This window comes from Monodelphis domestica, chromosome 3, assembly GCF_027887165.1.
Source record: "Monodelphis domestica isolate mMonDom1 chromosome 3, mMonDom1.pri, whole genome shotgun sequence".
Lineage (NCBI taxonomy): Eukaryota > Metazoa > Chordata > Mammalia > Didelphimorphia > Didelphidae > Monodelphis > Monodelphis domestica.
The window spans coordinates 400904693-400919299 of NC_077229.1; the positions used below are offsets into that span (position 1 = coordinate 400904693).

At 38.8% G+C, this 14607-nt stretch overlaps 1 protein-coding gene across 3 annotated transcripts in view; it reads right to left on the bottom strand.

The window, feature by feature from the left end:
• The window catches only part of PLEKHG4B (pleckstrin homology and RhoGEF domain containing G4B), a 353991-nt gene that overhangs the window by 255599 nt on the left and 83785 nt on the right, over window positions 1-14607 (bottom strand). The window contains exon 3 of one of the 3 annotated variants that reach the window (XM_056824355.1): window positions 14295-14359. The exons of the other annotated variants lie outside the window; for them this stretch is intronic. The gene's annotated coding sequence lies outside the window, so the exon portion shown is untranslated. The remainder of the gene's footprint in view (window positions 1-14294; window positions 14360-14607) is intronic. 3 annotated transcript variants of the gene reach the window in all.

A 14607-nucleotide genomic window follows, 5' to 3' on the forward strand; every position in this document is an offset into this window, starting at 1 on the left:
CAGTGGTCTTGCTTCTTCCTCCATCATATACTTCCAGACACCAACCTCCTAAAAAGAGGTCAGGATTTATTTCCTTCTGGTTCTTCAGAACTTCCTTATTTCTTTTTATACTGAAGCACTTCTTCCATTCTCTTATGGACACTTTTTTCCACCTAATAGTGAGGATGTATTCTTTTATTAAATTTTTCCTTTTTATAATAAACTTAATGAACAAAACATGATTATAAAGAACAGAAATTAGTGGTTCAGTCATGTCTAACTTTTCCTTACTCCATTTGGTGTTTTCTTGACAAAGATTCAGGAGTGGTTTGCCATGTCCTTCTCCAGCTCATTTTACAGATGAGGAAACTGAGGCAAATAAGGTTAAGTAACGGGTTCCACAGCTATTAAGTGTCTGAGGAAAACTTTGAATTCATGTTCCTGACTCTAAGCCCAATGCTCTATCTACTTCACTGCCACCAAAGAACAGAAAATGGTGCCATAAATGAAATTGCCAGCTTCTGTGCATAGTATGGTTTTTTAAGTGCATAGGAATTTAACCCAATCATAAAAACTCCCCAGCTTGTCTGTGTCCCTTTCTAAACTATGGAGGTGTATTTTTTCTGATATTATTCTGTATTCTTTTTAATTATTTCCTTTTCTAGGCAGAAGACTAATTAAAATTTTTTCTTCTTTTTATGCATAGCAGTTACTTGCTTCTGATGGAAATGCAAATACACTGTGCTCTCTTCAAGTCACTGTAAAAATTTCCTAGCTCTCCATACTTGCTGAAAGTGAAACTCTTCACTCTTCTTGAAACCAATTTGTCATGCCTGCATGGCTCTGGAGGTTCAATGGCAGGGGGCCACTGATGCTTTATTTATTTATACCAAGTATCTGTAGAATGAGAAGGCTGATACTAGGTGACCCCTGTGATAATAAGGTTCCTTTCAGCTCCAAATCTGATTCTCCTTTTTTTTTTATTATATTGCTAATTTGTTCCACTGCCTCTGATGAGCAATTAGTAGCTTCCTTCCCAAGTCCTAATGCAAAGTGCATCTCCATCCAGTTATCTATGAAGATCTTAAATGGACTCCAAACATCAACCCTTTAACATCTCAACTACTCCCTTCCCAGGGATCAACTCAAGGAAACTTCCAATAGTTTTGTCCTTCTCTGAATGGATGCTTTAGGGCTTTCACTGGAATCGAGGGGAGTGGTAATTTTCTTCTAGGCTTCAAGAGAAGAAATAAAAGTGAAACTCAGGGAAGGTTGACTGTGCAAAAGCCTCTGGGCATTTTGGTACTTCTCTTGGAACAATACCTCTTAGGAACCAGACCAAAGTAGGGAAGGGTGAAGGATGACAACTGTTCCCAATCTTGTAGGAGTTTATTTTGCTTAGTTCAAGTCAGAGTTCTAATGACTTTTGAATGGTTCTTTAAAGAAAAATCAGATGTCATAATCAGGAATTAAGAAAATAGTATTGTAAAGGCACTACAAATTGACCAAAAATTCTCAATTATATTCTTGTCTTCACACAGAATTTGCTACATACTTTTAAACAAATTCTATATCACAGTAATGATAATAGGTTTGTTAAGCAATGTGCTTTTAGACACTGGGGACACATAATAAACAGTTCTGATTTGTAAGGAAATTACATGTTAACAAGAGATACCACAAGAATATATGTGTAATGATGTATATGTATGTATATACATTGATATGCATACATATATGTTAAGAAAAAAATATGAGTTCAAAGAAAGTCAGGTAGGTGGTATAGTAGATAGAACCATAGAGTTAAAAAGACCCTGAGTTCAAATTCATTCTCAGATAATAACTTGCTGTGTGTGACCCTAGGCAAGTCACTAAATCTCTGTTTACCTTAATTTCTTCAACTGTAAAATGGGGATCATAAAAGCACCCATCTCCCAGGTTTTTCTGATCAAATGAGAATACTTAATTATCAAAGTGCATGGCACATAGCAGGCACCTACTAAATAGTTGTTCCCTTCTTTTGAAAGAGGTGTAAGGGTTAAAATAGGAGTTTTGACAAAATAAGAGAGCAGCTTTTAATAATTTAAGTTTTAATGAGAATACAGTAGAATTGTAAATTAATATTATCTCTTTAAGCCAGAAAAAGAAGACTTCTATCAGCTTTTAACAATTAACAATTTAGTTTAATTAAAATAGAGATAGTAAAAGAATATAGTAAAGGGGGGAAAGATAGAAAATAGGAAAGAGAAAATTCTAATTTTATACCCAATAAATATACCTAAAAATCTTAATACTACCTCTAACTGTCTTCTGAGGATAGCTTCCTCTTGCCTGGCAAACACCAGGTCTAACTGACACTGTCTATAAATGATTCACTAACTACCTAACTCCCTAAAATAATAGACAGCTACCACTCACTCTCTCCTTCAATCAGTTTTCTATAGCAGCCTAGACTATCAGTAGCCAACTGACAGCAGATCCTTGCATATGAGACAGACCTCCTGCTCTCTAGAGATCCCTGAGGCAAAAAGCCCTCTAAACACCTAAGCCAAAAGCCCTCTCAGTAAGGTCAGGCCCGCCTTTATATTCCAGCAACAAAATGCCAACCCACACCACCAATAAGTAACCCCTACCAATCAACTCACACCCAGAAGCCAACTTCCCTGCAATTGCCAGCCCTAATTGTCAGCAACTGACCTCACCAATTGTTAGCAACTGACCCTCCTGTCAGCAACTCACAGCCTGCAATTGAAGCTCAATCAGCAAGGGGCTCCCGGGTTCTATGAAGATAGGATTAACTCTCCCCTTGCCTATTTTTAGCTAGACAAATCAAGAACTCAAAGCACCCCTACTTAACATTAAGTAAGAGAATTCATGAGTTACTTACTAGAGTAAGCTTACACTCCAAAGGCTAATTCCACACACACCCCTTACCCCCAGGCAGTGCTAAGCAAATTAAAAGACTGTGATTGGTTCCTGTAAAGTGGGGAAGGGACCAGAAATAATGTGGAAAAAGGACTATAAAAAGTCCTGAACTTCCTGTCCAAGGGGCTTCTTCTTTGAATTTCTTCTCCTTTGGAATTCGTCTTTGGACACTCTATGTCGGTGAGCTGGACTGAAGGAGGAGACTCTTTCCCTGGATCCTGAGTTGGCTTGCTGGATGTGTACCTGGCCTTCCTTTCCTGGTTTTTGGAGAGACTGGTTCTGGAGAGGTCTTCCTTTTCTGGAGGAGGCTGCGTTGGTGGGACCCTTGCTGAAGACACTACCAGAACTCCCGGTTTAAGAAACTATCATGACTCCACATGGAAATTGGGACTTGAGAGCCCTTCCCAGATGGTGAGCTAGACTTCTTCAGACAGAAATTATAGGGTATCCAGCTAGGCAATACTTTCTACTTCCTTCCTACATTTCTCTCTTTTATTATATCTCTATTAAACTAAATTGTTAAGAGCACCTAACAGACTCGTGATTTAAGAGTTAATTTTTTAAACTGTGACCATATTATTACTTTAGAATTCTCATGTTTAGTCAAAACCTAAATTCTACCTCTTTCTCCCCCTTGTTTACAATATTTGTAAAGTGCTTTATAAATATATTAATTATAAATAAATACCAAGTAGTTCAATAAAAGCTGATTTGGGAGAAAAGCGCACTAGTAGTTGAAGGGATCAGTAACGATTTCCAAATAGTGATACTTCATCTGAATCTTGAGGGAAAGAATGAGAGAGAGTCTATGAGGAAAAGATAAAAAAGAATGCTTTCCTGGCATAGAGAACAGCCAGTGAAAAGGTCAGCCACAGAGATAGGAAACAGAGTGTCCTGTGTGAGAAATAAAAGGAGTGTGTTAGTTAAATTGAGTGAAGTTAAAAAGTTGGAAATGGAGTTATTCAGTTGGGTCCAATTCTTCATGATCCTACTTGGAGTTTTCTTGGCCAAGACACTGAAGGGGTTTGCTGTTTCCTTCTTCAGTTCATTTTACAGATGAAGAAACAAAGTAAAATGATTTGCTCAGGGTCACATAGCTAGTAAAGTGTCTGGTATATATCCAGTAAAGGCTGGATTTGAACTCAGGAAGAAGAGTCTTTCTGACTCCAGGCTTGGTGCTCTATCTACTATGTGGCTGCAGGACTGAGAAAGGGGAAGAAAGAGAGAAGAGAGGAGGAAGGAGGAGAAGAGGTGGGAGGAGGGAGTAGAAATAGAGGAAGAAGAGAGGAAGGAAAAAAGAAAGGGAGGACAGGGAGGGAAATAGGGAGAGAGGAGAGAGAAGGAAGGGGTGCAGAGTGAACCAGTTAAGAGGCTCTTCCAAGCTGAGCAGTATAGCTGAAAGGGTCTATTGTTGCTGTACCTGCATTGTTTTCTTTTGAGGTGTCCATGTCTCTGGAGCTGTCTCCTGTGCCATGTAAAACTTAGGTCTTGGGCCCAGAGAATGCCAGATGTTGGTGGTGAATCTCTGTTCCACACTCAGCAACAGCTGAGTCCCTGACAATACCTTCAGAGCCTTTTCCTCTTTTCTTGGGCTTCTCTGCATCATGAGTTGCAGGATTCTGACCCTATAGACTATAAAGTATTTTGAATTCCTCCTCTGTCAAACATTATCCTCCCAAAAGACAAATGAGAGTCTGGTTTGAGCCTGGGTCAGGGAAAGGGGAAAGATCAGTGATGAATCCCAAACGGTGGGATGAGAGAAGGTTATCCAGAGCAGAAGAAAAATCTGTGTCCTCAGAAATTTGTAGGGGAAATTGCAGGGAAGCAGCCAGCTGGAAAATGAAAATTCAAGTAGAAGCCCAACAAGAGAGTGGGGGTGTACAGGATGGGCAGGAAGAAGGGAGGTGTTGATCCATGCTATCTCCCAGAGTAAAATATATTAACAACATGTGCCCCAGTGTGAGTTTGCAGGCTCATACTTTGTTCAAGATGTACCTTGCTCATTGAGCACCAGGCAGAAGCAGAGAAGATAACAGCTGGGGCCAGCCAGAACTTAAGAGCTGTGTGCTGCTGAGCTATGGAGAACTGGCGAATTAGGAATTGTTTTAAGAAGAAGGTTGCCTGACTGCCACATTCTCTGGAGGGGAAAGGCAGTAAGGGAATTTGGATTAAATAGTTGGGAATCAATCAGGGGTCAAAAGTTCAGAAAAACTAGGAGAAGCAGGAGGATTTCAAGGCAACAGGTCAAGATGGACGAGATCAAATGATCAAATGGGTGGGAAGAGACAGGACAGGATTCTGAATAATTATAGTTGAACTAACAATTAAGATTTTGGCTAAAATAGCAAAAAAAAAATGTGGAATCAGAAGCAAGATGGACACAGATTTAGCCATTTGTTCCAGGAAGAGTATCTCCAACAGTCTTACTCCTGCTGAGTCTGCAGAAAGCCATTGGGAGAGACAATGCAGATGCTGCTTTTGTTTTTGAGACTAGCCCTCACAATTGTCAAAATGTTGACAGATTAAAAAGTTTAGGAGAGGAAAGATTAGGACGTGGCACTAAACATCTTCATCATCCTCTATATCTATCCAGTTTTCTGGAGCTGGAAGATAATGGAGGGCTGGATATTGATGTCTATTGGATCAAGAAAATACCTCCACAGAAGAACATTGAATTTGGTGGGCAGCCCCTGAATTAAAATCCTGGTTCTTCCACTTACTCCCTATATGAAGTTTGGCAAGCCATTTAACCAATCTGGGCCTCTGATTCTTTTTCGGTCAAATGAAGGAGTTGGACCAGATGACATGAATGGACACAATACTCCATCTGGAGTCAGCAAGACAGGTCACTTCACCTCTGCCTATCCCAGTTTTTTTATCTGTCAAATGGGAATAATATAATTTTTTCCTCACAGGATGCTTATAAAGGATAAAATGAAATAAGTGGTTTTCAAACACTTTGCAAACTTTAAAGAGTACTATATAAATACTATTATTCTTTTATCAAAGGGCCCTTCTAGTATTAAATTTTTGATCAAAGGTCATAGAATGACTTATACGAAAACAAAAGATGCTAAAGTTTTCCATGCCTCGGTAAACAGAGGTACATTAGACAATCGAGCAGTAAAACTATAATGTCATATAGGAACCCTATTAAGATTTAGAGCAAGATAGGACCCCAGAGGCAGAATTTGAACCCAAGTCCCTTGATTCCAGAAGCAATACTCTTTCCACAATACCAAAGATCTTAGACTAGAGGTGGGACAAGGGAAATAGATCATTCCACATTTGGAAGATTCTTTGCTGAATATTTTTATAATTCCTGGGTACAAATAGAACAATTGGATGATATATCCCTCAGCTATCCTTTATTCTTATAAACTTGCTTATCTCTTTTTTACTAAACATTTAGGTTATTGGGTAGGGAAAATAATGAAATCGCTAAACTCCAGAAGAAACTTGGAGAATATTTAAAAATCAGAAGGTCAAGAAGTACCCAAAAAAGCAGGCAGGTGAAAAAAAAAACACTGTGACTAAAATGCAAACTAAAAAGGATATCTTTTTTTGTTAGGTTTCTCAAATAAGGAGAACAAAGAACTCCACAAAGCACAGTATGGTTCAAGTTAATATTAATCTGGTGGCCCCCGAAAAGAGTTTTGCCTCTAAAGTGGAAGACTGAAAAGCATTTAAATGCCTACTATGTACCAGCCTGGGGATGAGTCTGCCTATAAGGAATTTAAAATCTATCCAGGGAAGACAAAATGTACACAGAAAGATATAATGGGGCAACCCAAAACTCTAAGACATTTAGATCTCCCCATATATAAAATATCCACAAGATAATTTTGTAGGGAAGACACTAGCAGCCATTGAATAAGAAAAGTCTTCAGGAGAAGGCACTATAATGGAGCCTTAAAAGAACTAGGAATCCTCAAAGATAGAGGTGAGAATAAGGTGTATTCACGTCTTGGGGAACAGCCAGGGGCTGAGATATAAAGATTGGAAATAGAGCATCGAGTATGAGAAAAGGTAAAAAGGCCAGTTTGGCTGGCCTATCTCTATGTGAAAGGGAGTCCAGTAGAATCTCATTTAACGTGACCTCAACATGGGCAAACACTGATATACTCATCTGGCAATCAAAAAAAGTAAAGGCAGAAAAAATATGTCAAATAAAAAATTTTAATGATACAGTAAATCCTCACCATTTTCCCAAGTGTGTAAAATCTCACAGCAGTTCATCCATCACACTCATTGTCACTGTGAGAAGCGTTAGTGTAAGTCATACATTAGTTGATGCCAACCGTTCACTTTCTCATCAGTCTTTGTCCATGGTTCTTACTTGAAATAAGTTATGTCAGGGCAGTGTTTCTCTTTGTTTCATTAATGCTTTTGATAAGTCTGTATGATAAGCCTAAGAAAAGTCACAAAATGCCTATGCATGTTTGTATAAGAACTACCTAATGATGGAATTGTTAGGTGCAGTTTTCATCTTACACAATGGATCTTAGAACGTATTGGTCCCATAAAACAAGATCCCACTATAATGTCTTCTAAGGCTACAATAGGGCTAGGTTCTAAAGCATTATAAATGTTTAAAAAAAAGGAATACACAAATATATGTATATAACCTTTACCTTTCATCTTAGAATCAATACTATGTATTGGTTCTAATGCAGAAGAGCAGTAAGGGCTAGGCAATGGGAGTTAAGTGACTTGGCCAGGGTCACACAGCTATAAAGTATTTGAGGTCAGATATGAAGCCAAGACATTCTGTCTTTAGATCTGACTCTGTGTCCACTGAATCACATAACCAACTCAAGGAATTTATATATTTGATCTTTGAGATCATAGAGAACATTGGAACTTATTGATTAAGGTACTGGCATGGTCAGATGACATTCAGACACTTGGCCATCTAGATAATATGATGGACCACTTGTTAATTAGAGGACAAAGTGTGATCAGGAATAAGAAGAAAGATAGCAAACTCAAATGACTATTTTTGCCTTAAAGCATATTGAGGAAAATATTGATACTTCTACACTCAGAAAGAATCTCTCTCTCTCTCTCTCTCTCTCTCTCTCTCTCTCTCTCTCTCTCTCTCTCTCTCTCTCTCCTTTTCTCTCCCTTTCCTTCTCTCCCTCTCTTTCCCTTTCCTTCTCTCTCCCCCTCTCTCTCCTTCTCCCTCTCCTCCCTCTCTCTCCCTCCCTCCTTTTCTCTCCCTTTCTTTCTTTCCCTCTCTCTCTCTTTCCTTCTCTCCCTCCCTCCCTCTCTCCTTCTCCCTCTCTCTCTCTCTGTCTCTGTCTCCCTCCCTCTCTCATATCAAGCCTAAATCTTTCACTCTTCCTATGTTTTGGTTTTAAGAGCCCTCAATGTTTTAGTTCCCCTTTGGACACTCCACAGCTTAAAAATGTCCTTCCTAAAATATAGGACTTATTTCTGAATACATGCTCCAAGCAGATTCTCTCAGTTTAATATAGCTTCCCTTATTGCAATATGGACAGGGAAGAAAGAAGACTTAGTGGATATAGAAGAGACTTTGAGTATTTCAAGGGTTGTCCTATGGAAGATTTTTACCCGTTCTTTTCAGTTGCAGAATGTAGAACTAAGGAGAATACTAACAGAATTATATATTTCAAGCTGGAAAAGGCCCTTAGAAACTTGCATAATCTGACCCCCTCATTTTACAGATGGAGGAAATAAAGACTCCTGGAGGTTAAGTGACTTAGCTCAGATCACACTGGTACTAAGAAAGGCAGAAGTTACAGAATGATAGATTTATCCCTAAGAGCAATGGATTGCTTCCAGAGATAGCTGGTTCCCTCTTGATAAAGACCCTCAAACATAAACTTGATAACATCCTGCTTGCTATGTCAGAGGGGAGCTGTTATCAGGCATCATCTCCTGAGGTGATGCCCAACTCTGAGATTCTGGGATGACCATCATGACTTCCCTTTGTCCCAAGGATTCAAGATGGAATTCAGGAAACTACAGATTAATGGGTTATCCTTCCATATTAGGAAAAGTAATAAAATCTACAATAAAAGATAGATCACTTACAAAGAGCTAAATCAATTGTACAAAAAATCAAGCCATTCTCCAATTGATAAATGGACAAGGGACATGAATAGGCAGTTTTAAGATAAAGACATCAAAACTATTAATAAGCACATGAAAAAGTGTTCTCATTCTCTCATAATCAGAGAGATGCAAATCAAAACAACTCTGAGGTATCACCTCACACCCAGCAGATTGGCTAACATAACAGCAAAGGAAAGTAATGAATGCTGGTGGGGATGTGGCAAAGTGGGGACACTAATTCATTGCTGGTGGAGTTGTGAACTGATCCAACCATTCTGGAGGGCAATTTGGAACTATGCCCAAAGGGTGCTAAAAGACTGTCTACCCTTTGATCCAGCCATAGCACTGCTGGGCTTGTACCCCAAAGAGATAATAAGGAAAAAGACTCGTACAAGAATATTCATAGCTGCGCTCTTTGTGGTGGCCAAAAATTGGAAAATGAGGGGATGCCCTTCGATTGGGGAATGGCTGAACAAATTGTGGTATATGTTGGTAATGGAATACTATTGTGCTAAAAGGAATAATGAACTGGAGGAATTCCATGGAGACTGGAACAACCTCCAGGAAGTGATGCAGAGCGAAAGGAGCAGAGCCAGGAGAACATTGTACACAGAGACTGATACACTGTGGTACAATCGAAGGTAATGGACTTCTCCATTGGTATCAATGCAATGTCCCTGAACAATCTGCAGGGATCTAAAAAACACTATCCACAAGCAGAGGATAAACTGTGGTAGTAAAAACACCTATGAAAAGCAACTGCTTGACTACAGGGTTGGAGGGGATATGACTGAGGAGAGACTCTAAATGAACACTCTGGTGCAAACACCAACATCATGGAAATGGGTTTGAATCAAGAACACATGTGATACCCAGTGAAATTGCGTGTCGGCTATGGGATGGGGGGGGGGGGGCAGAGAAAATGATCTTTGTCTCCAATGAATAATGCTCGGAAATGACCAAATAAAATAATGTTAAAAAAAAAAGGATAGATCACTGAATATTTAAGCAAATATAATCTACTGGGACAAAGACAACATGGTTTCTCTATAGAAAAATCAGGCCTGACTAATCAATTCAAGTTCTTTGAAGTAGCAAATAAAGATGTGAACAAGAGGGTTCTACTGGAAGTAATTACATTTGCCTGTAGAAAAGCCTCTAACAAGATTCCATAACTAAAATCTACTAAAAATGATTCACCATCACCATGGAATCAGGGCTAACTTTTTTTTTTTTACCTTTTACCAGAGTCCTGGCATCCATCCAGGAACTAAAGAGGAAAGATAGACTTATCTAAATGGAAAGGGGATAATAGTGGAGTCCATAAGAAATCAGTGCTAGCCCTAGGCTAAAAGGATTTTGTAAATTAGTTAGTGAAAGGAAGATAGAGTTGAAATGGCCAAGTTTTCAGGTGATAGAATGCTCTTAAGGGGCAGTAAAATGCTAAACTGATAGAATATACTCTGGAAAGAGCTTGCCAGGCAGGGTGTGTGAGTAGCAGGTGAGTGTTAGCACAGAAAATAAGAATAATTCACATGTCTACAGAACATTAAAGTTTTGCAAGTTGCTTTACATATCTTATTTCCTTTCAACAGTCCTCTGAGGTAGGTAATGCTTTTCATGTTTCCATTTTCCAGATAAGGAAACTGAAAGTCTGGGGTTAAGAAACTTGCCTATCATCAGAAATGTGTTCATAAATATTTAACACAACTAGGCTCTCCAGGAAAAAAAAAAAGATGCACATGAGCTTTAAGTTTAATTTGCATTATTAACACTTTCTTAAGTCTAGATAATCAGCACTATCAAGTTCTGATTTGTAGCAATTCTGATTTGTGAGGTGCAAATGCTCACACTGAATATTTAACAACAGCTCTCAAGCAGGTTGGAGCTAGCTTCAGCACACCTTTGCCCAATATCATCATATAATTGGGAAATTTCTGAGGCAAGAACTGAATAGACCTCTTAGCCATCAGTCCACTCAACAACACTGTCTCCTGGGCAGCTTTTGGTAATATAAAGAGAAGTGACTTAAATTATGAAAGGCATTGATGGCCTTTGATATAACTATATTAAAATACAAGGTAGAACAAGTAATTATATCAGATGAACAGTTTATCTAAGCTAAGGGAAAGAAAGGAAGGGAATTGGGAGATCTAATCTTAAACCCCAAAGCCAGAGCACTAAACCCCACTAGCAATTTTCTATACTATTCTAATTAACTTCTTGATTACAATTTAAGATTATGGGAGGGCTTTTAGGTATAGGAACAAGTCTCACAAGTGATGTCCTCTTGGGTCTGGAGAAGTCCCAGTAGAAACCAGTAGCGGCTCATAGGATCAGGAAGGGAAGAAGTGGCTTCACCCACATAGTCCACCTGTGTGGAGTGTTACCACTCTCTCTACCACTTCCAGAAGATGATTTTGCTTGAAGTAAAGTCCCAGTCTCCTGGCAGCTTCAAAATCTCCTTCTTCAGAGAGCAACTCCACCAACTGTCCTTCAGAAAGACAGTCTCTTCAGCGTTCCGGAATTTTCTCTCTCTGCCTCTGTACTTCCTGCTTTCAGCTTGCTTCTGCTAAAATCCCTTACAACACCTTGGAGTGAGGGAGTTCATTTGTTTTTGTCATGTCTGACTCTTTGTGGCCCCATTGGGGTTTTCTTGGTAAATATACTGGAGTGGTTTGCCATTTCCTTCTTCAGATAATTTTACAGATGAGGAAACTGAGGCAAATGGGGTTAAGTGACTTGCCCAGAATCATATATCTAATAAGAGTCTACAGCCACATTTGAACTCAGTTCTTCCCTGACTCAATGCCCAAAGCTCTATTCACTGTACCACGTAGCTACCCTGGAATCAAAGAAACCCAAGTTCAAATCCAGCCTCAGACATTTATTACCTGTGTGATCCTAGGTTAAGTCATAGACCTCTGCCTGTCTTAGTTTCCTCATCTGCAAAATGGGGGTAATAATAACTCCTGTCTCCAAGGGTTTTTGTAAGGATAAAACAAGGTAAAGCATTTTGCAAACCTTAAAGGACCTATAAATGAAAGCTGAAATCAATAGGCTTTTTAATTTAGCAAATTGAATGAACAGCCAGTAGGTTTAACTGAAGATACCCAAGAGAGCAGAGGTAGAAAGACAGGGAAAACAAAGGGAAAAGAAAAGGCAGCACCCTAAACTCATGGTAGACGTCTACACCTTCAATGTGGTACTAGAATGGGATGAAACCAAAACACTGCCAGAGAATCTCATCCATTATCATCTTCAGTCCAAGATAGATGAGAATCTATGGTTGTCTTGGGAGAGGCTGTTTCTGCAATTTGGTGCATTGTTACACTAATAACTGGCTAGTCCCACAGGTAGGACTGCTAGGGCCATCACCAATCTATACATCACGGCAACTAGGTTACAAAATCTGGTCCAGTATTTTATACACTGAGTATCACTCAGTTGTATCTGAATGGAGACAGGCAAAGAGGTACATAGGAATCATTCTACTAGAAATTTCTAGCTCGTAAGCTTCTGAGCATAAAAGCTTCTAGATATTGGAGGACTCTTAAAAAGAAGGGGCATAAGGATGGAGGAGACAGCAAGTAGGAGGGAAGGGAGAAGGCATGGTAAGGTGAGAGACAGTCTAATGAAAATATACTAGGATCACACTCAGATTATAACACTATTATCTACAAAACATCAATTTGTGCTCCTATTAGAGATAAAATACCAAATTAGATGGATCCCTGGTCTGACCTACAATGGCATATATATATATATATATTGGCTCGCTTGTAAAGTTGGTGCAAATACATATGTGTTATCTGCCACCCTGTTGTGTTTTTTTTTTCCCTTTTTTAAGAACACCCACTGTGAGTGTTCTCTTCCTATGGAAACATTAGCTGCTGTGAGCATCTGTGAGAATAATTAAGTCCCACTGCTTGTTGCTGTGAGACCAGATCCCAATTTTCCATGCTATTTCTTAGTCCACAAACTTCCCTTCTTGGGCAGGGTTGGGCTTCAGAGTTTAGGAACCCAAAACTAATCATCTCAGAGCCCCATTCCATTCCTCTACCTTCTCAGGGTTCAGTTTTTCCCAAATAGGGGACAAGAAAGTGAGACACTGAGCCCACTCCATAACAAATATGGATATATGTCACAGAACATTAAATATAATATACAAAGATATTATATGTACATATAAATGCATAACCATTCCTATATAATTTTTATACTCATAATAAAAACAGGTCTATTATTATCTCTTAGGTCAAAATGCTATAGCATCCTCAAGATAAATGAATGTAAATTCAGCAATTAAAGAGCACCAGGCACATCTTGTCTTCAGTCTTCCAGAGGAGAGGTTTAGTGGTAAATGTATTACCATGCACATCCCATTAAAATGCCAAAAAGAAGAAGGATTGTCTGGGCTTCTCAGTTTATTTAATGGATTTAGTTTCTTATTTCCTAATTAAGCAGATTTTAAGGGTTGACAAATCTGACACAAGGATTTAGGTGTTCCCACGACCTGTGTGCTCATCCATGGATGATCACGTCAATAAATTTAGTTGAAACTGGATTTGTTTGCGTCATTACAGAAATGGCTACCTTAGATATAAACTTATAGCCAGCTGACATATCAAACCTTCTAGATGCCACTTATAAAACATACTTATTGTTTAGGGGTTTTTCCCCCACTTCCAGAAACACAGGATCTGAAGGGAAAAAATTCCTTTTCTCTCTCTTCAGTCTCAGAATTACCTGTGACAACTGAAATCTGAGGCTAGATCCTTGGACAATGCCCTCACAGTAAAAAGAAATGTTAGCCGTACTGTCACAAGGGAGCTGCAAGATTGTTCCCACACTGAAGAGCATTAGTGTCCCATTTGGCTCTTGAGAAAGGAATTGATTTGTGTTCTTTGATCTGCTATCCTATTATGATCTCCTATTGAAACCGTTTAAACAAGCTGAAGAGATGCAGGGGGAAAAGTTTCAGATTCATCACAGTTTATTCTATTCGTTCTGCTTTTTTAATTGGTTCTTTGAAAAGGGCAATGAGATCATACATAGAAGATGCAGAAATAGGGAATAAACTGGATGTTCCCATCTATTTATACATTTAATTTTAAAATAATAATAATAAAGACACCTTTTTACCATGGCATCCATCTACCCACAAAAGTGAGGTGGCAAATTAAGTCAATTAGCTAGAAAATCTACCCCACAAATTATCATGAGCAGAAATATCCAAAGTATTTAAACCAAAGTGTTTCATTTTTTTCCTTAAATTACTTCAGTAACTAATTCAAAAATCCATTTACCTTTATATAGCTCCAGTTTTCCCAAAGGAAATAGCTTAAAGTTCATAAGCTCATAGGATTTAGATCTGAAAGGGTCAGGAGAGATTTTCTAATCAGACTTCTTTGTCTTAAAGGTTGGGAAACTGATGCCAAAAAGAGTTTAAATGAGTTACCCAGAGCTATATGGGCAGTTAGCATCAGAGCCAGAATGAGGATTCAGTGTATCAGAAAGAGTGAAGAACTCTATTCTTCAGTCTTCAACTAGCCTGTTATTTGCCACTGTCTCCACATTACAAAAGAGCATCTGCTCTCCATGTTAAGGATACATTTCCCT